The 22,240-nt window shown below is 42.4% G+C and overlaps 1 long non-coding RNA gene across 1 annotated transcript; it reads left to right on the forward strand.

The window, feature by feature from the left end:
* The first annotated feature begins 5,273 nt into the window (after nt 1–5,273).
* LOC146432324 (uncharacterized) lies at nt 5,274–16,183 on the forward strand. The gene is made up of 4 exons (XR_014854416.1): nt 5,274–7,604; nt 10,410–10,711; nt 14,042–14,128; nt 15,788–16,183. It is a non-coding gene; the product is annotated as an uncharacterized LOC146432324 (long non-coding RNA).
* Nucleotides 16,184–22,240: the final 6,057 nt, after the last annotated feature.

Raw genomic sequence — 22,240 nt, forward strand, 5'->3', positions numbered from 1 at the left:
GCATCAGAGCTTGTCTGTCTGTCAGTGCCCACTGCATTGCTGCTGCTGGGGTGGCTGAATCTCAGTGATTGCTCACCTGACACACAGAGCACTCTGCAGCCCAGGAGGAGGGAAGACTGGGAGAAAGCAAAAGCCATGGTTCTGTGTCTGGCATTGTGTTTGCTTCTGGATGTACCTCCCTGGCTCCACGGTAGGTTGAGGTAAGAACATGTACTATGAAAAGGTATTGCTGGCTTATAATACTCAATATTTTAACTTTTTCAGCAAGAATGGAGGGACTGACCTATAGCTGCCTTGACCATATCTCTGTGTTTCTTTGTTTCAATACAAAAAACCCCCACACTTTCTGCATTGTATACAAATGCACAGGTATTGGATTTGGCCTTGCAGATCCTCCTACTGTGGTAGGAGGCTGCATATTTTAACCACATGGATCTCTAGACCTCCAGGTATTGTAGCTCTGTGTAAGTACCATATCCTGACACTGAAAACTGCCATCAGGCAGCCTAACAGAGCCAACTACCAGGCTTTCTTTTACTCTTTTTTAAACTTATCTTACAATAATGAAGAAAGTTATATCTCCAGTCAGAGAAAAAGTAATTTTAAGGACCATGGACACCTCTGGAAAGCTAGAAAGATGTAGCTCTCCTGGTGTCTCTTGCTTGAATGAATCATAATCATCATGAAAGATATTTAGCAGCTGTGACAGCTGAGATGATGTGGTTACCCATTCCCACAATGTACAGGGCTTTGCAAGCCAGTGTATGGGAACAAGCACAGTCAGAGCCTTTCAAAATCGCTGCACTGAACTAGAGCACAGCTGGTTGTCATTGGGCCCTGTCTGGGCTTGTAGCATGTAAGTGATATTTTGTAGGAAATGTTTTCAAGGACATATAGTCAGTGCCCAAATTAGTTCATATAGTGAATTTTTTTCAAGTGCAGCGGTGGCACAGCTTGTTGAGACTGCAGCCATGTTTCCAGCAATTTAGAGCCCTGCTGATGTTGATAGTCCTGTTGCACACACATGGTTCCTTCAGGACAGTACGGGAAGGCTACAACTGAAGCACAACCGAAGTAGGGTCATCTTTACAGCAGGAAGCATCAGAGAAGTCCTAACTTAAGAAAAGTTACAACTTCCTCAAAAAAAAAAAAGAAAGAAAAAAGAAGTAATGTCCCCTTTGGGACAAATTATATATTTTTATTCTGCTGAAATACCATTGCATGGACAGTCAGAAAGACTTTAGGCTCAAAATGTGGCTTCTGATAAATTTATGAACCCTAATATAATAAAACTAGGAATGACTTTTCTTAATGCCAAAGAGGACAGTTCTGTTTGCATCTAGATTATTCTTAGTTCACTGTTTCTACATCAAAATCATTATACTAAAATGATTCATTTCTAGAAATAATTGTTAACTTTCAACCTGATTATTTCTACATAAGCCACAGCACAGATGTTTATGGGCTGAAAAATTAGTTAATGAAATCACCAATTCATTATTCCTGTTCATAATATAAGCATGTTCCTAACTCAATTGTACTACTTTAAGAAGAGAAATGGAAAAGTGTCTTGCAGTACCAGCTCTTAGACATGCCCTTACAAGAAAAGCTGGGAATGCACAGCAGCTGCTGTGGAAAGAGCTCATGTGCCATATTCTCCATGCTAAAAAAAAAGTAGCAGGTTCTCACAATGGAGATATTGAAAAAGGAGGCTCTTTGCCTGACACTGGTTTGAAATGATGCTGGATCAGTTCTGGGCAAGCCTTCAGAAATGAAAAAGATGTAGGTTTCCATCTTCAGGAAAAGGTTCTGCATTGTGAATCCCAGGAGCTGAACTGATGTTTCCACGCAACTCTGAGAGCTGCCTTAGTAGTGCTGTACTGAAGCATATGCCTTTGTCTGAGCATCTCCCTGCTGACTAGTTAAAAGTAGGTGCACAGTCACTGTGCTGAGATGGGGAACTCCCCACGTGGGGATCCTGTTTGGAGCTGCATATATTCCCCATGTTACTGGAAATGTGGGCATGGGTCAGGGTGCTGGGGTTCTGTTCAGCACAGCAGTGCCAAGCAGTGTCTCAGCGCATTTTCATCTGCCCCAAATGCTGCCCAGACCATAAGCAGAGGTAGAGGAAAGGAATAGTTTGGTTTTCCACCCAGCCTTTAAAAGGTAAGGCTCCAAAGCATGAGAGTGAGGGCTGTGGTCCTGCTCCATCTTCTTCATCCCTTTTGGCATATTAGCTTCACTCATGAGCAGCCCAAGTCAGGTTGGAGAGAGGGACTGGACTGTTCCCCCAGTGTCCCGGGTTAATGATAAGACTCTCTCTCCTCCGAGAGCGAAGGGCCCCGACACCCCCTCCCCCACCCACAACCGAACCTCTTAGATGGAAGTGAAGAAAAAACTATTTATTTGACAAAACCACGCAGAGTGCCCTGCAAGGCACAGGGGACGGGGAAAACCAAGGTGAAAAGGAGTTATTCAACCTGATTAAAAAGTCCTTTTCTCAGACGCAGTCCCTCTCCTCCTCGCCCCCCACCCGGGGCGGGGTGGAGCTCCCTGGAGAGCTCTGCTGTCCTCTGGCCCTCCTGGGTCTCCGGGTAGCAAAGCAGATCGAAGAGAAGGGGTCCAAACGAGGAAAAAGAAAAAATGGGAAAAAAACGGGAACAGAGCTCACTCCGACCCCCATCCAGCACGAAGTCTCTGCCGGGCGACGAATCCTCCCCCGGAGCGAGGCTTGGGGAAAATGTTTTCAAAACAACCCGCGTTTCTCTCTTCGGCTGGGTGTAGTTAAAGAGACAGGACCACACATTTTTTCTTTCTTGGGCATATAAGCCAACGATAGGGGATAAACGATTATCATAACATCAATCCAAGACACCCAGGGCTGGGAAAAATTTGAGCTGTGGTCCTTTTCTGCTCTTACAGTATTTGGGTAATATTTGAAAGGACAAATGCTGCTTCCAAACAAAATTCTTTCCTAAGACAATACATGCAAATGTGCAGAGATGCTTGCCATGAATCTACTGGGTTGTTTTGTGGTATTTTTGAGATAACCAGGCCCATATGAATATGACAAGGGATGGTGCTGTCTTGATAACTGCTTTCTTAGGGGCCAGATAAATCCAGTTTGGGGTGTGGGGGTGAAAGCCACTACAAAAAAGCAGAGGGAGAGCTGCCCACTCTTCTGTTCCTGCCATGGAGCTGCATCTGTGACACACTGGACACCTGCAGCTCACAGAGGTGATCCTTAGCCTATGCCAGGGTGCTTCATTGGTGTCTGACCCTGTTTTCCAAGGCCTGAACCTCCCCAGGCAGGGCTGTGCCAGGCAGAGCTCTGCAGCACAACGTGGGGCCTTTGTCTGGTGCTTCCTGTGCCGCTGGTCCCACTGGGGAGCAGGAGCAGAGCAGCCCTGCACTGGTACAAAACAGCTTTGCTGCCATAGCTGCAATCACACCAGGGAGTGCTTTGCCAGGGTAGTATATAGTTCCTGTATCCGTTAAAAGCTCCTAGGGAAAACAGAGCCTAACTGCAGGTGGAGAAAAGATAATATCACAGTTTCTGGTACATGTCCGAGGTTTCGCCCCCTTTTTGTTAGTGGCCAAGAAGTGCTGCTGAAGGCATTTGGAAAACAGTCAGAAACACTGGCTCCAAAGGCAGCTATATTTCAATAGTTATGACGCATTGAAAACAGGCTGGAGACCCTTTCCATAATCCCTGTGATGTTTCCTGGCCTGTCTGTGTAACTTGCAGCTCCCGTGTCGTGGAGGTGCAGGCAGGGGCTGGCACAGGCTGTTCAAGGTGTGGGCGACATGGATCACTCACAGGTAAGTGCAAACCACAATTGCAGAAATTCTGGCTGAGGGTGGGCTTTAGGCAAAATGTCACTTTAAGATCTGAGGGGCTTTAGGACCAGTACAGTGTTGGACACTGTGAATAATTCTAAATCTGTAATGAAATGCAATACAGACAGTTTAGTATCTTCACGTTTAGAAAAATATTGAAATAGGATTTAATGTAAACAATAGATTAACAAAGGACTTGTATTTGGAGCAGTGTACTGGCCCTTATGCATGGAATGATCTTTGCATTTAGCTTCACTACATACTCACACAACCAAAAAACATTGAAATACTTAGTCAAGAAATAGCAACCAGCACCTATTGTTCATATAGGCAGGTTTACACATTTGTGTTCTGTTCATAGTGTTCTGTATGTATTTGTCTGATCCATCACCTTCAGCAAGGGATCACTGCCTTCAGTCAGTTGCCTTAAAGTTTTGGAAAAAGCAAGTGTTTAGCCAATTGCCTCTCAGAAGAAAGGCAGAGAAAGGAACTTTGAGGACCATTTGAGGGAGTAAGCAACTGATCACTTTGTGCTGGAGCATCTTTGAGTGTATTGGCAAGATCACCTACTGTGCACAGAAGAGTCAGGGAGCTGAGGGGGGTGTCCCTCCACAACCTTACTGCCCTCCTAGAGGAGTTAATGAAAAATCCACCCTCTGCCAGCCATTTCAATTGCTGTAAATTTGCACATCCCATGTCCCTAGTGTACAAGTCACTTTATCCTACCAATGTCTAAGATTAAACTGTGGTTTGGTGCGTTTGTCTGGCTTTTAATGTGTAAATCATTCTCTGGTATGAACAGTGAAGGCTTTTTCCCTGGTCTGCGTAAGTGGTCTCTGTTTTGGCCCACACCCTCAGGCAGGGAGGTTTCTGCCATCCCCTCTCCTCCAGAAGCATTATCCAGGTTTGACAGAGTGCAGAGGGCAGGGCACTGTGTCCCTGTGGAATGCTGTAGGGATCAGCCAGGGCAAGAACAGCCCCTGCAAGTGCTGTCCTGGCCGAGAGTGTGTGAGCCCAGCACGCTATGGCCACAGAACCCAGACGGGGGGATCTGCAGCAGCCATGGGCTTGGGAGCTGATGAGAGCATGGCTGTTCTTCATTGCTTTGTCTTTTTACTTTTACCCCCATTTTTGCCCCTTGTGAAATGCTTTGTTCTTAGTTTTGGCTGTTTTTATTGCATTGCTGTTGTCCTAACAACTGTAAGGTCCCTCTCCTGCAAATGGAAGCCAGAATTTGCCTTTTGATCTGTGTATTTGTGGATTATTGTTACTTTCCTGACAAAAGGGATCATCGAGGAGCATCTTGGCAGATTAGGTGACAGAGGGAGACAGGAGGTGTCCAAATGAGAAACACTGAGCACCCTGAGAGAGAGACAAGACAATGACTGATCACCGCTCAGGCAGCTCCAGAGCGCAGTCTGCGCTGCGAACCAGCTCGGTTTAACCATCAGAGATTGCCTTTTCCGAGCAAAACAGCGCAGCGTTCCCCTGGGGGTGCCGGAGGAGAGGGCCGGGGCCGGGGCCAGCTTTGTGCCGCGCTGCCTCTCGCCAGGCCCGGCCGGCCCTGCCCTGCCTTGCCCTGCCCGTGCCCGTGCCCGCGGCGCTGCCCGCTGCTCGCCGCGGCTGTCCCCTGCCTTCTGTGTCCTTCTGCCATCCGCGGCCATCTGTGTCCCCGCGGCGGGCGGCCGCTCCTCCCTCACGCGGCCCTGTTGTCCCCGCGCGCCGCGCCTCGGCCGCCCCTCACGGCGGGAAGGCAGGCCGCTGAGGCGCTGAGGCGCGGCTCTGTGGGTTTTGTAAATCAAAACTTTCATTTTGTTGTCGGAGCGGGTGAGTTCTGTGCTGGACTCGAGCGCCAGGCTGCCGGGGCAGAGGCAGAGCCGGGAGCGGCTCGGGCAGCCCTCAGCTCTTGGGGGTTTTGCCACCCTGTGACATCTGTGGGTGTCACAGCTGCCCTGTGAGAAACATCACGCTTCAATCCTGCTCCTGAGGGCTTTAGGGACATTAGTGCCCCCGGGGGAAAGTGATGCTGTGACAGCGTTTTCACCATTTTACCCACACTTGGTTCTTAACTGCTTTGTCTTTATAGCACAGTGCAGTCAACCTGCTCTGGCAGGTTGGAGAGGCAATGCTGGCTATTACTGAATGGTGGAAGAAAGTACAGAGCAGCTTTTCTAGATTTTGCTTCTCTTGATGTTCCCAAATACGTGTTGGCATTTAAAGCCCTGTACAGCACTGACAGTATCCTCAGAAAGAAGGGACTGGAGAGTTAGTAAGTGCGTGGTAGGACTCTGCGTGTGGGAAATCCTGCTAGATGAGGCATCACCTCCTGAAAAAACCTTTAGCCCCAAAATCTTTTTGTACCAACTAAAATCTTGCTTTGAACTTAAAAAAAAAATAAATTATCTATGTCTTCAGTTTTACATGAGTGGAAGAGATACCTGGCCCCCAGTGTGATCCTTCCCTCACAATAAACGAGCAAGCAAACAAGCCCTCCAAGCTGCGTGTGCTGAAGCCATGTCCCTCAGGTGCTGGGCTCTTCCTCACCCAGCCTTTAATTTAAAGGAAAGGGAGAGAGAAAAAATGTCTTTTTTTTTCCTGCTTGGGAGCAATGAAACATCTTTCTCCAGTCACAATTTATAGGCACTGTTCCTCAAGAAATTGGCTTCTATGCATGAAAGCTATAAAATACAGATGCCATCTGCAAAAAGATAGTGCTTCTTCTGTACATTTTCCAGTTTATTCACAAGGTATCTCAGTGTAAACCTGTGATGGAGAGAGGGTTAAGGAAGTGTGCAAATGAGCTCAGCTAATGCTTTTGTAATGGTGCATAATGGTCAAGAGCTTCCATTAGCCTAGGTAGGAGGAACAATTTGGGCTGCTAATTAGAAAGACAGAGTTTAACCCAAAGTAGGGCCTGGAAACCTTTGTCATCATGAGGGTCTTGTGGCTTAAGAGTTGATAAACTGTAGCATAATAGCCAATAGATATGCAATGTCATTATATGTTGTATTGCAGTGTATATACTCAAATGCTTAATTACTGACACCTGGAAGATAAAACCTTGATCAAAGTCAGAATGAGGTCTCATATACAGACAGTGGAAAAGAAAGTGGATAGTCTGAAAGGAAAAGGTGGGCAACACTTGTCTGTGGCAGAGCCAGTGGATGCAGTGAATGAGCTTAAATAGTTTTACCTCTCTCCCTAACTGGCCTGATAATGTCTGTGATGATGCCAAGAACAATAGTCTTTAAATAAAACCCCATCTTTCACTTTGGTTTCAGCGCCGAAGCCGAGGGGGTGTGTGGGTGCAAGCACAGGGCCAGGAAAGCTATCTGCTGAGTGAAGCCATGTCCATGATTTCCTGGCTGCTGTAGGTTTGTGCCAACCTGTCCTATTGCTAGATAAACCCAGAGTTTTGGTGATGACCCTCTGCTGTATATACTTCTCATCTGCCCCTTGCTAGCTGGGTTATTTTTTTTCAGTTTCCAGATCTCTCTTTTTGCTTTTTCTACATTCCCCTCAGCAGTGGCACCTTCACTGCCCACCAGGATTTTAGTTTGCCAGTGCTCACACAGCAGCTCTGTGGTAGGTGTGAGTCTGACACAGCAGAATCTGCTGTGTTTGGTGTGGCTTGAGAAGGAGTGTTGGACAAAGGGCAGAGGCACACAAGGAATGTGGAGGCCTGCACTTGTGAAGGCTTAAGAAGAGACAAAGTTGATATGCTTGGCATCCCACTTGGGAAGGGAAGTGACCTTTGCTGGCAGGTAAGATGTGTTTATCCTAGCAAACAGGAATACCAATGCTCCTTCTCTTGCTGAGGGGTTTAGCTACCCTAATAGAGCATTATGCTACCCTAATGGAGCATAAAATGCCAGTTGAGTTCAGAGTCATCCCTGCCCTTCATTTTTCATTTTGCAGAGTAATTCCAGTTCTCGATACATTACATCAAAGTATACACCAACCTCATTTAGTTTCTGGGAACTGCCAGAAAAGTGCATCTTCTTTGGTGCTGCACTGCAAATATGTGCACAACCATTTCCCTTGGCTTCAAGGAGTTAAATGCTCACACACATCACCAAGAGCCCTTGGTAATCTGGATAACCAGCTAATACTGTGTAACTCGACTGTGCCTCATTAGCTCAATGATGCACCAAGATCTGGGAGAGCAAAAAACTCAAACAAGCTGACCCCCAACCCCTGAAGTATTTTTTGTGTGTGAGAGAGGTCTGGAGGAAGGAGGGAGGAAAAAAGTCAACATGTCTTTAGCTCTTTGTGGTTTGTTTTGGTTTGTTTGTTTATTTTTGTCCAAATGTTATTGAGAATAGAAATAAAAATTTGGAGAAGAACCACCAAGGAGTCCAGAATACCCCCATGGCATGTGAAACTCCACTGGAACAGAGAACAAGTAGGTGCTGGAAAAATATATATTCAATCTTTGCAGACACACACAAGCACCAGAGCTGTAAACTGGGCCTGAAAAAGCAACTTTTTCTGCAGAGCTGTGCATGGTTCCTTTTCTGAGACCTATCAGTTTATGATATTCAGGCCGAGCTGCCCAGCTCAGCTCTGGGCTACTCTGCCCATAAGGGTGTTGAACAAATATTTTGTATCCAAGAGAGACTCATTAATGTCTTTCAAACCGGATGTAAGCTCCTCATTATTCTTCTGCATAGGTCTAGTAATGGGAGCCTCCTCTAGAGATGCCCTACACAGATGTCTTTAGGAAATGTTGATGGCATGAAGCAGGAATTGTTTTCACTGAAAGATTTATAACCTTATAACCTTTTCAAGCCTAGGCAGTGCAGGTAGACTGAGAACCAGCAGCAAGGGGTTTCTGACTTCTGCACTGTTCTCTAATACTGACTACCCTGGAGAAATAATTTTGGTCTAAATTTTTGCTGTTCTGGGTCCTCAGTATGAGGAATGAAATATCAGGGGTTTTTCAAAGGTACTGAGTGTTTCTGACTGCTATTTGAATTGAAGGTTTTGAGTCCTTATTACAAAAAGAACCCCAACCCCCTCCCCCCAAGCCCATGGATCTTAATTTAGGGCTCCCCAAATCAGAAGCCACTTTGAAAGACATGCAGAAGCACAGAACAGCCGATAGATTTCCATATCCTGCAGGGTTTTGGCATGAATCCCCTTCTTTGGTTCCAGGCAGAAAAATACAAAGGGACGTCTGTGAATAGGACCTCACTGGGTGTCCAACCCTCTGAGTGAAATTTCCTGTGCAGAGGATGGTCTCGGCCTACATTTTCTAGTTATTATATAGAATTTGTTTCCTGCTAAGCTAGAAAAAATATTATAAAAACATAAAACCTTCAGTGAATTCCCACCTTATAGAGCTACTTCAAGCTGTACAGGCAGAATTTGTACTGGAGAAGTTGACATTGAATAGGGTAGTTCAAGGGAGACACCAAAGCTCAGCAGAGACATCCTTTAAAAATTATTTGTCTTGTCTGCAATATTCTGTAAGTTGATCCAAATCAGATTTTTGAGTAATACCATTAAAGTCAACAACCAACACCCAGGATGAATCTAGCTCTTAAAGTGCCATTCAGGCTCCTTGAGAGACACATATCCCAATGACTCCTTTAGCAGTCATTAAACCAATTATCATCCCAGTCTATTTCCAACAATTATCATCATAGACTTTTTGGGTTTAATCAGCTTTTTAATTGACCTGTGAATAAGACAGGAGATACAAAATTCTCCCTTGATACCTCAGGTGTAACTGTTATACATTTAGCATTGCTGTGCACATGAAATAATTTACACCATAATACTGACCTGGGGCTGAGATATGAACAACAATATACTCATAAATTAAGGGTAAAAACAAATTAAAGGCAATAAGGGAGAAGAAGAGGAAGTAGTAATCCATAAATAGAATGTTGCCATGATTGGTGACATTGCTTCTGGGACTTCCTTGGCCAGCAAATTTTGGGGTGGGAAAAATGATTTTTTTCCTAAAACTGTATGCAAACCACAGAATAAATTGTAAGTGATACAAAAAGTTTTGACTGTCACATAAGTGCTAAATTTTTGAATTGTGTTACAAAAATGTCTTCAGACAATTGCTTAGGACTTTAAAAAGAAATCAGCCATTTAGGCATATGTCCCAACTAACTTTTAACATCACTTGCCTTAGCACAGCTCTGCAAAGTGGCCTGAATGCAGCAATTTGCGGGATTTGGCACTGTGAGCCCCGCAAGCACTTAGCAAAAGCAATTGTGTAGCTCTATTGAAAATCCCGCATATCATGCTGTGGGGAGCCAGCACTTTTTATCTGTCGGCACTGTTGGTGACAAATATTAAAATAAAAAGTATGACACTATAGGTGCTTCAAAATTCAAACTGCAAGTTTCCTACTGCGGGACTTCTAACCATGTAATAAAGTGCAGGGAAGAAAGCAGAGTTCAGACCCCATGCTGTAATAAAGGCAAGGAAATCTTAAGTGTTCAAATACATAATTCATTCTCTTCTGAGACTTTCTACCAGGTTTCTCCCAGTAAAGGTTTTAATTTGTGCCTATATGATACAATCTTTAATTTCTCTTTTACCTCCAGAGACAGCTGGAAGGGCACTGGGGCAGCCATACCCATTGCAGTGGGTGAAAGCAAATGGTCAGGATGGGTCAGAAGCTCTTCTGCAGCTGGGAGGGTGTGACAGCCCTGCGGGGCTAGCCCAGGCACAGGAGAAGGAACCCCTGGCTGCCACTTGCTGTGAAAATGCCTGCAAAAAGTCACCACAGTACTCAGTGAGCTTTGTTTGTTTCCCATAGAAATACTTTGCACCTTAAATAATGCCTTCCTCCAAGGATCTCAAGGCACACGGCAAACACAGCTGAGCTTCATCTTTCTCTGGGAAGGTAAGACCCTGTTCCCACCTCTCCTTTTGCTGTATTTTCTGCTGACGACTCTGCTGCCATTTTGGACACAATTTTCAAAACCGGAATTTGAAACACATGACTTTGAAATTTTTTTGTTAGCTATGGTTTGAGCATTTATTGCTTTGTTGCATAAATACTTTTACCTGTACTTTAATAACATTTATGTAAAGAACAGTGCAATAATCACAAGGAAAAAGAAACAAATGAGCAATTGGAGACATCTTTGCATGTGGTGGTACGCGTAAGCAACAAGTTACTGAGAAGTGACTGGCCATATAAATGAGTAAATATATCCATGCCAAAAGTTCAGTGAAATCACTGCATTTATATCAGGGACAAATTTGGCTCAATTGTGAGAGGAAAGCATGCATCTCACTCTGCAGTGGTCATTTGACCTAAATTATATGCATTGATCTGTGTGCCCTCCTGGCGTTAGCGTACCAAATTGACTGGATTACATATTCAGATGTAAAGCTACAGGAAAAATGGATTTGACCTATTTACATTTTCTGATCCAGCCTCTTAAGTCTGGCTATTTTCTTTTCAAATCCTGGTCTTTTTTCATTCCTTCTCAAATGCCTTCTTAGGTATTGGCATCCATCTCGTCCCAAAACATGATGCCTGGTACAGTGCTTGGCAGTCAATTCTTTGGAGACTGTTTTCTTAGTTGGGCCTCCCTCCTCCTACACATGGTAATTCAGGCAGCAGTGTTTGCAGTCATGGGATCTGTGCATTTTTGCTCCCTTTCCTAGGAGGAAGCCCAGAAATCCTTTGCATGTTCAATCTTTAAAATGTGTTTATTTTAAAAATTATTTTTTTACAAAATGGTGGGAGAAATTGTGCCCCCATTGATGTTGCTGAGAAGGCTGCCATGGATGTTGGAGGAGCTTTGGCCTGCAGATAGAGGCAGAGGACATCATGTTTCCATCTGGGTATCCAGAAGCAGAGGATGGTGGATCAATAGCACAGCAGGGTTATCCCACGGCAGGACAGGGCACTGCCAAAGCAGGCTCTGGGCCTCTCAGCAAACTTTCTCCAGGGTGCCAACTGCTCCAAGGAAGCCCAGAGCCTCAGTTCCTGTGCCTAGGCTTGCTCTTTCAAGAAAATATTAACATTATTCCACGCTGCTTTTTAACAGCTCTTCAAGGTTGGGAGAGTTAGCTCTGATCCCTTACTGCAAGAAAGTCTATTAATTAGAAGCATGAGCCTGGTGCAGCTGGGTCGAAATGTATTAAAACAAACAATTAAAAATAAAAAAAAATTGAGCACCCTCTACCTACTTCAGTTTAGGGGAAAGGTCTCTCTGACTCTACCTGCTCAGAGGCTACATTGAGGTTCTTTGACTCTGCTCTGAGACTTGCTGACACTACTGATTCAACACTGTATCAAGACACTCCAGCTGTGATCTGAGACCTGGAGCAGAGCGGGAGCATCTTGACACAGTGTCAAAACAGTAGTCAAGAGCGCATGGACGCAGCACTGAAAGGCTTTTGTCTCCCAAATGAAAAGGAGCTGGATTATTTTCATCTTTCTTCCTTTTTTTTTTTTTTTTTTTTTTTGTATTAATGGTAGCTTTCTCTTAAATAAAAAAAGCCCCACAGTTTATTTGCAGGAAGAAAGCGTGACATGTTCCCCCCCCCCCCCGCCTTTTTGTTTGACAAAGCAAAGTGTCAGACAATGGCTTCACTGTACAATACACTTCACTAAAGCTTCACTTTACTTCTTCAGCTTTGGGGAAGTAAAAGGCTTTATTTGAAAATTATTCCAACTTGGGAACCAAAAGGTTAATCCTTTCATGATACTGCACATCTTTCATCTGTATATTTTTGCATTTTTGTGTTTGTTGTATATTTGGGAATTGCATATTTGTACAATAACATGGATTTGATCTGACTTACAGTTTTGGACATAGTGTTTTTTATCACCTTGCCCACAAAATTCAAGCTATAATAACCATGAATTCATTTTTGAGTGTTGACCAATGTTCAAGAGAAGAAATTAGTTCAATTGTCAGAATGTGATGATGCCTGCTGAGACAGGTTTCTTTTCTGCAGACGAGATGGTCTTAATGTTACATGGTCTGTGACTTTATAACAGGTTAAACTCATTTATTTAAAAAATGATATTATAGTTGAATTTATGTTTCCTTGCTGGGGTCACAGGTACCAACGAATTAGCAAAACCATCTACTGAATGTTTTATAAATGACAGTGTTTTTGCTGAATGTTAAATGAAAACAATCCATTAAAATAAAAAATGAAAATTCTTTTTGTTTCCTTTTCCTCTTGGGCCTTCCCAAAAGGAGGTCGACACCGACCCAGTTTGAAAAATACTTACCTAAGCCAATCACTGCCCAGCATGTATTCCCTTGAGCAACTTGAGTGGGCATGATGCCATCTGAACAGATGGGCATTACTGTAGGCAACCAAGAGACCATGCATGTGAATCAAGTATGGGTGTTTACAGCATCATTTCCCTGATGAGAATGTCAAAATGGCAGCCCAGTCCGAGCCTTTGGCTCAGTTCACTTGCATTTCACTAATTCAGCTCTAAAATGGACAACTTCATGAAATAAATTATTAACATTAAGTTGGGTGGTCCTGGTTTTACTTCATTGAATTGGGCAGAGCAAGTGGGTAATGGACTTGCTGAAAATACTGTGCCTGGCTCCTGTCCGTAGCAGGGAGGCTTATTCTTTTGTCAAATGAGAGCAAAGAAGCCCCCACGTCTGTGCCAAATATAACATTACAAACAGGCCAACACATCAGTACTACAGATGTATTCCAAACTGAAAGGAGGAAACATTTTCACTTTTTTTTTAGGAAGGCGTCTTATTTCAATCAAAATTAAAACAGTATGAAAGGGGACCTTACATGCATGATGTATTTGAGTAATATCCCAGTGCAAGGTCACCTCCTTAAAGGTGCACATATTGAATTAGGATTTCACTCCTGTCCTAAAGAGAGATTCACATAAATTTTTGCATTTTTGAACCCAGCACTCAGTGTAAATCCTGTATCTGTTGAATGAAGTGATTTCTACTGAATTATCATTGGAAGTTCTCTCCCATCTGTTAAAAAGAGAACTTCAAGTACAGAAATAAAGACTGGAATTTGAATATTAAATCAACAACTTTTTCTGCTTTAACAAAAAAGGCTATAAGATATATATCCTGGAAGCTTGATTTAAAGTATATGCCTGAAATGCTGTTATAATTTTATTTGTCTTTTGATGATCTGTTGTATTTTCTTTGTGCCAGTTTCTGTGTGATTGTGCAGTGCTAACTGCTTATGTGCCCTTCATTTATAGATGTGGTAATCTACAAAACCTTTTGCTTTCCTAACTGACTAGTCAGTCTGAATTTGAAAAATTGGCATGCTGAACCATCATTGTCATGTATGAAATACTTGAATACATATTTCTATCAGGAATAATGCAAGATCTTGTAGATAATAGCTAAAACTCCTAGTGTTTTACATTTGTTTCTGGTGTTGTTCAGGTTTGGGGTTTTTTTTTCCTTGTTTGTTTTACTTAAATAATCTAATTTCTTCATCTTCTAGGAAGTACGTAGTGAGTTTTACATCTAATTCTACCCTTTAATTAGGAAATTCATGAAAAAAAGGAGCAGACTGTCAAAACCAAGATTACAATGAAAATAAAAATAGTGCTTTTTCAACACTTGATTGGAACAACGAGTATCTGAAGTGTGTAATTTTCTATATGCAGATTATTTAATTATTTGCCTCTTATTTCAAACTATCAAAAACAACATTTTCATTTGTCTCCCATAATATGCTGTGATGGCTCCGTCTTCTGCCATTAGACTTGCTAAAATGCTCTGATACCTTCTTTTTCATTTTCTAGGGAGTGTAATGTTTATTTTCTTGCTCAATGTCATGGTAACAGAAAGACTTCCTTTATATTATAGCTAAGTTTGTGCTTTAAATACAAGCAGGGCAGGTTGGAGAGTGCAGTATATCCCATGTGGAAAGGCAGCACTAGCTTTCTGGGTGCCAGCACATACTCCCAGCTGTTGCTGTTGCTCTGGGGTCACAGATGCAGCTCACACTGAATCAGTTAAAAATGTAGTAGCTATGCTTGGGGACACAAGCTCAAATTTTCAGGGCCTGATTATTCTGTTAGTTTCATATGTGCAATTCCCACTGAAGTCAGCAGAAGCACTGCATGCAAACCTGACAGGCTAATTTGGAGCCCAGAACTGCAAAGGATGTAATCATACATTTGATTTCTGTGGGTGCTTGGGGTGTAATTCTCACCCATCTCCATGATATTAGGATTTTCCACAGCTTTTGAAGATTTGCATGAAGCCAAAAAATATTAGGTTACTTGTGATATTTTATTTTCAATGATCAGGGGAAGAAAAAGAGATCTGAAGTAAATGAGTTCATATTGGACCAGCCCAGAGTGAAAAATGTGTTTTACAGTGCTCTGAAAACTGAGCTAAGAGTAATACAATGTGTGGCACATTATGTACAGGGAAGAAATGCAGGGCCCCGAGGGATGAAGGCAAACTAATCAAAGGAATAGCTAATGGCCTAGAAGGAGAATGGGGAACAACCTGCTTCTTACAGAGCCCCCTCAGCTCAGAGGGCTGGTGTGCAGACTGCTGGGAGCCCAGGCCAAGGTCTCAATGATTTTATCCAAAACAGATAAAATTCAAGACAATATTTCTATGTCTATATATTTTATTCTTTAATCAGAAATTTCTTCCACACAGGGAACAGAGACATGTATTTGGGCTGGACCACCACTGCCACATCTGCTTCTATAAAATTACTTATGCCTGTGCTCCCACAGCACTCCAAGGGTAATACTGCTGGTCTGGTTTGCCTGCTGACTGATCAGCATCTCAGGGCAAATAAAATTGTCAAGTAAAATGGAGTTGGCACTGGATCATTAAAAGATTATCTGAGAAGGTGACCAGTAAGGTCTAAGCAAGCTCTCACTTGTTTCAATAAGCAAATGGTGACCAAAGACATCTTTAATATGATGCTCCCAGTGTCAGTATTAACTCTCTTTCTCATCTGTTTTCAGATTAATGGGACTGAGAAATCCAAGAAAGAAAGTGGAGGCTGGAGTGATACTGATTACACTGAAAGGTATGGCAGTTGGTTGAACTGATGGAGAACAGAATTACAGACATCCATAGGAATTGAAGGAGCCTTACAATAACACAGCAGGGCAGGCAGTGCAGTCTGCACAATGGAGAATATGGAGGTTCACTGTGACCTTTCTCTTGAAGCCTACAGTTTTGAGAAAAGGTGAAAATACAGTCTCAGGAATCCCAACTTTTTTTGGCATCCGCAAATAACACTAACTAATATTTGCAGGAGATGAAAAGTGCTGTTTGAATTAGGGGCTATTAGTGATCAGTTTTCAAACCATATCATTTTCCTGTGGTGACAGCAGAGGACTATGCCATTGAAATAAAGTAGGAGTTTTCAGCCTGTAACACTGAAAAAAGTTAGTTCAAGGCCAAGGGTGTTTAAGGCTTGTGAATAAAAAGTTGTGTGTGAGATGGGCACAGTACTAGATGGCCCCAAGGATGAGGGGTAAATGTAAGGTACTTAAAATTTATGTTGATTTACCTGGGTCTGAATAAGGGAGTTAATGCCAGGAGCCACATCCTGCTCCCTGGGTGCTGGGGGACTGCAGACATGGTAGGCCATCAGGTTGGGAATTCCAGGTCAGGCTCTCCCTGACTCTGGAGCTTTGTCTGAGGAGACCACACTCACCTCACCTGTATGTTGTAGTTGCTCCCTATGTCAAGGACTGATAAATAGTTTTAACGTTAAAAAAAAATGCAGCTTCTGTTTTCACTCTTGAACAGTTGTTATGTAGAAAAGCGCCTTACAAGGTGAAGTTCTGGCTTCAAATACTTCAATATTAGAGTAGATGCTGTAAATGTCAACTGCGTGAAACATAGTTCTCTGAGAATTCAGGACGGCACAAATGCAGAGGAGGAGTTTGAAAGATGATGGTGGGAGTACTTGGCTTAGGAGAGGAGAGCCATAAGCCAGGAGTGGAAAAGGTTGGAAAGAGAGCAGTAAGGGATAGCTTGGTAGGGCCAGAGGTAGGGTGGATGGGGATTGAGATTGCTGAACCTGGATTCAGAAATGATCTTAAAAAGTTGGCTATGTTCCTGTAGTTCGTGCAGGACAGTTCTAAGCATATTCTGCAAAATTTAAAATGTTGAATAAATCAAGAAGGTTAGCAGGGTAGATAGTCTGCATTGTTAGGGAGATCAGTAAATGAAGCACAGCAAAAAGGAAACCTTATGGATAGAGAATGAGTAGTAGTCTGATTTTTAGGTTAGTGAGCTGAAAGTAATGGTGAGATATCCAGAAAAAAAGAGTCAGCAAGTGTCAGAGATACAGAGGTAGACAGGGAGAGGTGAGATGAAGAATCAATAAAATAAGTCTGCTGTATAGTCTTGAGAAGGGTTAGGTTGCCATAATAACTAGAGTGGGTGAAAGAGAAAATATAGAAAAACATGGGTGCTGCTGATGTGTACTGGGAGAAGAAAGCTGAAGGTTACCAGAGGGAAAAAAAACCCAGGAGTCTGTCAGAATAAGAGATTTGCTTTGGACTGAAGGAAGGATTCATGTTATAAAGACTGATCAAGGAAAAAAAACTGGTGAGGAGACATCTTAATAGGGCCAAGATGTGATCTTTGAGTTTGTAGAAGCTTTCATAGTCAGGAGAGGGACAATGTTTTTGGAACCTTGTCAGTTAAGCGTTAAAAGCAGGTCCTAGTGTGCCTATGTATATATGTATATGTACACATATCTATATAAGAATATATATATTCATGCCAAGGCTCTCTCTGAGCCTCAGGGTGGTTCCATGTGAGCCCCACTGTTCCAAAGGAGCAAGGAGGCAAGGGGGTTGTCCTCTGCATGTGTTTTGTCCTGGAGTTATTCTGACTCATCCAGTGATTTTAGGTTCCTGTAGGAGGCTTATTCCTACAGGGAGTAATACATGCAGCAGATGTTTGTAGTGACACAAAACAGCCTTTCAGAAGAGGCTGCATTCTTTCAACCCAAATATGCTCCTGTGTGAGAATGGCAACGCAGACTGCAGTGAAAGACCAATGACAAAATACAAGCTACCCACAAACCAGAACCCAAACCTCTGCAAAGAGCAGGACCAGCATGCAAGAGACACAGCTGGACACAACAATAAGATCTAGCTGTCCCTCACAGAAAAAGAATATATCTGTGCACTAGGAAGTCACACTAGTCAGTCACGAACTGGAGCTGTGTTCTTTCACTCAGTTTGTATGTATGCCAGAATGCAGACCTTCAGCTGCTTTTCCCTGCTCCCTTCATAAGATCCATTGCATCACACGCACATAGTGGGCTTTAGCAGCACAGAACTGTAGCTGTCACCAGCATCACGTTTTTAAATCCTTTTATGTATTATTGTATGTTTGTCATTTAAGTTACTTATTTTAAAATTACAACTGAATCTATATTTCACATTATTTGGGGGATAAACATCATGATTCAGGAAAGGCCTGATACAGGGACCTTGCTCACATGGAGGATTTCTCTCTGATAATGGACAGTTTGTGATGCTTCCTGTAATATCAAGGGTAGTGGAATTGCTCCTCCTTGAGGCTTGGGAGTTCTATCAAAGCACTTCTTTGTAGTTACTTGTTACATTCTGTAAACACTTGTTGCTCAAAAGTGGCCCTTCCTCTGTCTTGAGTCTTTTGATTTCTTTTCCCCTTCTTGTAGGGATACGCCAACAATGCTTTTGTTATGTATGAGGAGGTAACGTTTCTCAATAAAACCAGCTGTGTGTAGTTCTTAGATTCCTAATCCTCTTTTCTTCAAATGCTCAATACTCATCTAAATGGGCTTCACATTACAGCTGTTTCCTTAACCTGTTTTTTTAAGTGGTCCTGCTTATTTTCATACTTTAATAGAGTTCTGTTTAATTTTTGTGATTCATTTTGGTTAGTGAGAAATGCTTGCATTTCATCTGTTTTGCTGCAAATGCTAACTTCTCTGAAGCAGAAGTATGTCCTTTTCCCTATTTAATTGTGGGACTTCCTGACCCTGTGCTGAACAACCTTCCTTTCTCTCCAAAGCTGGGATCACCACAGTAAGAGCTAAACACGGACAGATTTGGGGTCGGATTTTTTGTCTGTTTGTTTTGTGATGGGTTTGTTTCTTTGTGGGTTTAGCAGAGGGAAGTTGGTTGGTTTGTTTTTATTTTTTGCCTGATACTAATTAAACAACTGGGTTTCTTTCGTGCTGAGAAGTGTAGTGAAGTATGATGAAGTGCAGTGTATCTGTTATTCTAATGTAAATTTTAGTGCTGTTTAAATTCTGAGTATCTGTATGACTTCTGCTGACATGCTGTACTATCTGTGAGGAAAGTCAAGAAAGTTGGAAGTCCAGAAGACAAGTTTCTTTCCTTTTCCTTATGATAGCCTTGACTCCTTATTTTAAAATAACTTTTTAATTAATTTCCATTGGAATTCATGGCAAGACTATTTCATGGACATTCTTAATGGTACTTTGATTCCTTCTTGTACAGTATTATAACTATATTTTTTTCCTGGCTCTGTATTGCCTGTTTGCCCTTCAGGCTACACAGATTATAAAATGAGATTTCTCTGCGTCTGGTCACAGATCTACAGTCTCTTTTCTGTCTTCTAATCTGCTGTTCTTTAGTACTTTGATACCTTATGTTCTTGGGTGGCCTTTCTTATCCCTCTCTTTTGGATTTAGTGTTTTCTCTAGTTTTTCCAAGGCTGCTTTCTCAATGTTCATTGTCTGTTTGGCATCAGCATGATCTGTAGCTTCGCTCTTTCTTCCTTTCATCCTTCACAAGATCTCTGCTGCATATGGTGGCCACCTTTCTTTTAAACTGCTTTAGCAAAAGCTCTTTGAAAAACTTAAGCAATCTCCAATCTATCTTCTTGTCCATTCTTATCTTCACTGTTCCCTCCCCACTATGCTCCTAGTTTGAGATCTGTCAACTCTGCATGACTAAATCAGTGTAAATAGGCTTGGCAAACAGTTTTGGGTTCTTATATGTTGGCTCTCCCTGGGTCCTCAGATTTTTTTCCCCTCCCTCTCTCTGCTAGAAAACCTGCTCTTTTCTCTCTCTCGGCACCATCTCTTGAGCACTGTCTCTTTCTCTCCTTTTTCTGTCTTTGTCTGTTGTCTCCAGGACCTCCACTGTCACATCATACAGTTCTTCCATCATATCTGGCATTTCTGACCTGATCTTCCTCTCTAGCTTGCCTGCATTTTCTCATTAGTTACAGGCGTCCCCTGATTCTGTCAGCCTTTTTTTTTTTTTAAAGTTATTTCCTACAGCTTTTCTAATTTTTTTTTCCCTGTGACTTTAAAAAATGTCCTCTAGCAACTAAAGCAAACTGGTGGGGTTTTTGTGTTATCTTGCTTGCTTTCTTCCTTTTTTGTTTTGCATATTGACTTCCTGAAGCTGTTCTGAAAACCCTTCAGACCATCCCATTTGTAGTGCTTAACGCCAGTGCCATCTGGATTTCTACAACTACTGAGGAAGGCTGAGGTAGCATGTTAGCCTGCCTTTGTGATTTGAGAGTTAACATGTTAAAACTATCCACTGGCCATCATGATGCAATTTTTAGGTCTTTTAATGTGGTTTGTACTACGTATGCTTCACTAACTGTTTACGTTGTCAGCATGGTGCCTTGAGCTTCCAGTTTCTCAGCTTTAGCAATCTTCACTTACTGACATTCTCTTTCCTAGGGCCAGGTTTCCCAGGAGATTTTCCTCATGTGACACAATCTTCTGTAAACTAGAGCACTGAAATCTCTTAGCAAAATTAGTTCATCAGGCTTTAGTACTGGGTGACCTCACTGTGAAACAGCCTCTAAAATACATTTTATGTGTCCAGATTGTCTAGGTAATTCCATTAGTATCATTCTCATGGTAGCTGAGCAGGTAGATTGTCTTATTATCACAGTGCCTGAATTAAATTCAGGCTAATTTAGTAGATGGTAAACTCTGCTGCTGATATGGGTTCCATGCAGTGTTTCACTTCCATAAATGTCTCTATTTTTAATGTGAACTTTTAAAGTGAAATCTTTTTCCTTGTTAACACTTTTGTTTTTTAAGTAATACACACAAAATAAGTAGAAATGTAGGGGATGTATTTGGTGTACTGTCATAAAAGTAGGAGAGCTGTTTTTTTTTTGTCAAAATTCACCTTTGAATTAATGTTTCACTCTTTACATAATGCCACCTGTACTGGGACAGTTAAGATTGGTTAAGATTGACAAGGATGGGCATAGTATAAACTCCTGTAGAGTGAGACTGAGCAATTAATCATTTTTCGTAACAGAAAAGCAGCCAATATTTGCATTGTTTTATCAATTTTTCTTTCCAAATACACCGAACTCATGGAGCTACATGCAGCAACTTCCTTGCATTGTGAGATTGCTGTTAAATGCGAGTCAAATCACGGGGAATGGGCAGTGAGTCCTTGAGGGCACAGGTTTGCCTTAAGACAAGAGAAAACTTGTGCTGCCCCAAGATGGATGCCCCAGGAAGGATTGCACCTAGAAGGAGATGTGCTGTTGCCTTTTGTCCTTCTAGAAGACATCCAGTTTTCCAGGATGGTGTGAGAGGTTGCAGGGAAGCTGTTCCATTTTAGTTCTAGGGTCCCAGGGATCAAAAAGAGCTGTTAGCATGCCAGCTGTAGCTGCTATCTCATCTGCTAGATTAGATCAGACACTGTCCTCATAACTGTGATCAAAAAGTGTTATCCCCTAACTTTATGTAGCAATTTGAATTCCTTGTATTTGTTCAGAGCAGTGATTCTTGTTGGGATTGTTCATATGCCAGAGAATTTAGCAATGAAACAGTCAATTTTGAAATCTCTCATAGCATTTAATTTACTGTGCCATTATTATTTCCCTTCACTATGGTTTAATTAGTGCACAAACTCTGAATGGTATGAGACCTGTTATTATGTTGGTTGGGGTTTTTCATGTTTTATTTTGCGCATTCTGTTTTCTGCTTGAAGTTATATAGTAATTTCTGTGGGAATATGTTTCCTGATACTACTTTGAAATCCAGCATCCTTGCTGAGGTAGCAGTTCAGGTAGAACAAGTGTCTCCCATCATCACAGTGTATATGTGATGAATGTTGCTTGGCTCGGTTAGTATAAGTGAGTTACTCCTGTGAACCACCATCTGAAGGCTCTGTCAGACCTCCTCCGTTTGTTGTAGTGCACTGAAAAGACCTCAAAGATGGCGCTGTAGTTGCAGGTAACAAGAGGAAGGTTCTTGCTCATGCTGAGGGAGGCAAAATCTTTGAATCGCTCTGGTCAGGCTGGCTGTTCCTTGTGTTCCTTCTCCCAAGACATTGGAATGTTCCCAGGGGATGTCCCTGCTCAAAGAAGGGTTGGGTGGCAGTGCATCTTCTGCTCCTTTACATGCCATGTAAATTCTCCTGTGAAATCTGGCACACTGTGCTCCT

This window comes from Lichenostomus cassidix, chromosome 11 (assembly GCF_008360975.1).
Source record: "Lichenostomus cassidix isolate B80296 chromosome 11, HeHo_3.0, whole genome shotgun sequence".
NCBI lineage: Eukaryota > Metazoa > Chordata > Aves > Passeriformes > Meliphagidae > Lichenostomus > Lichenostomus cassidix.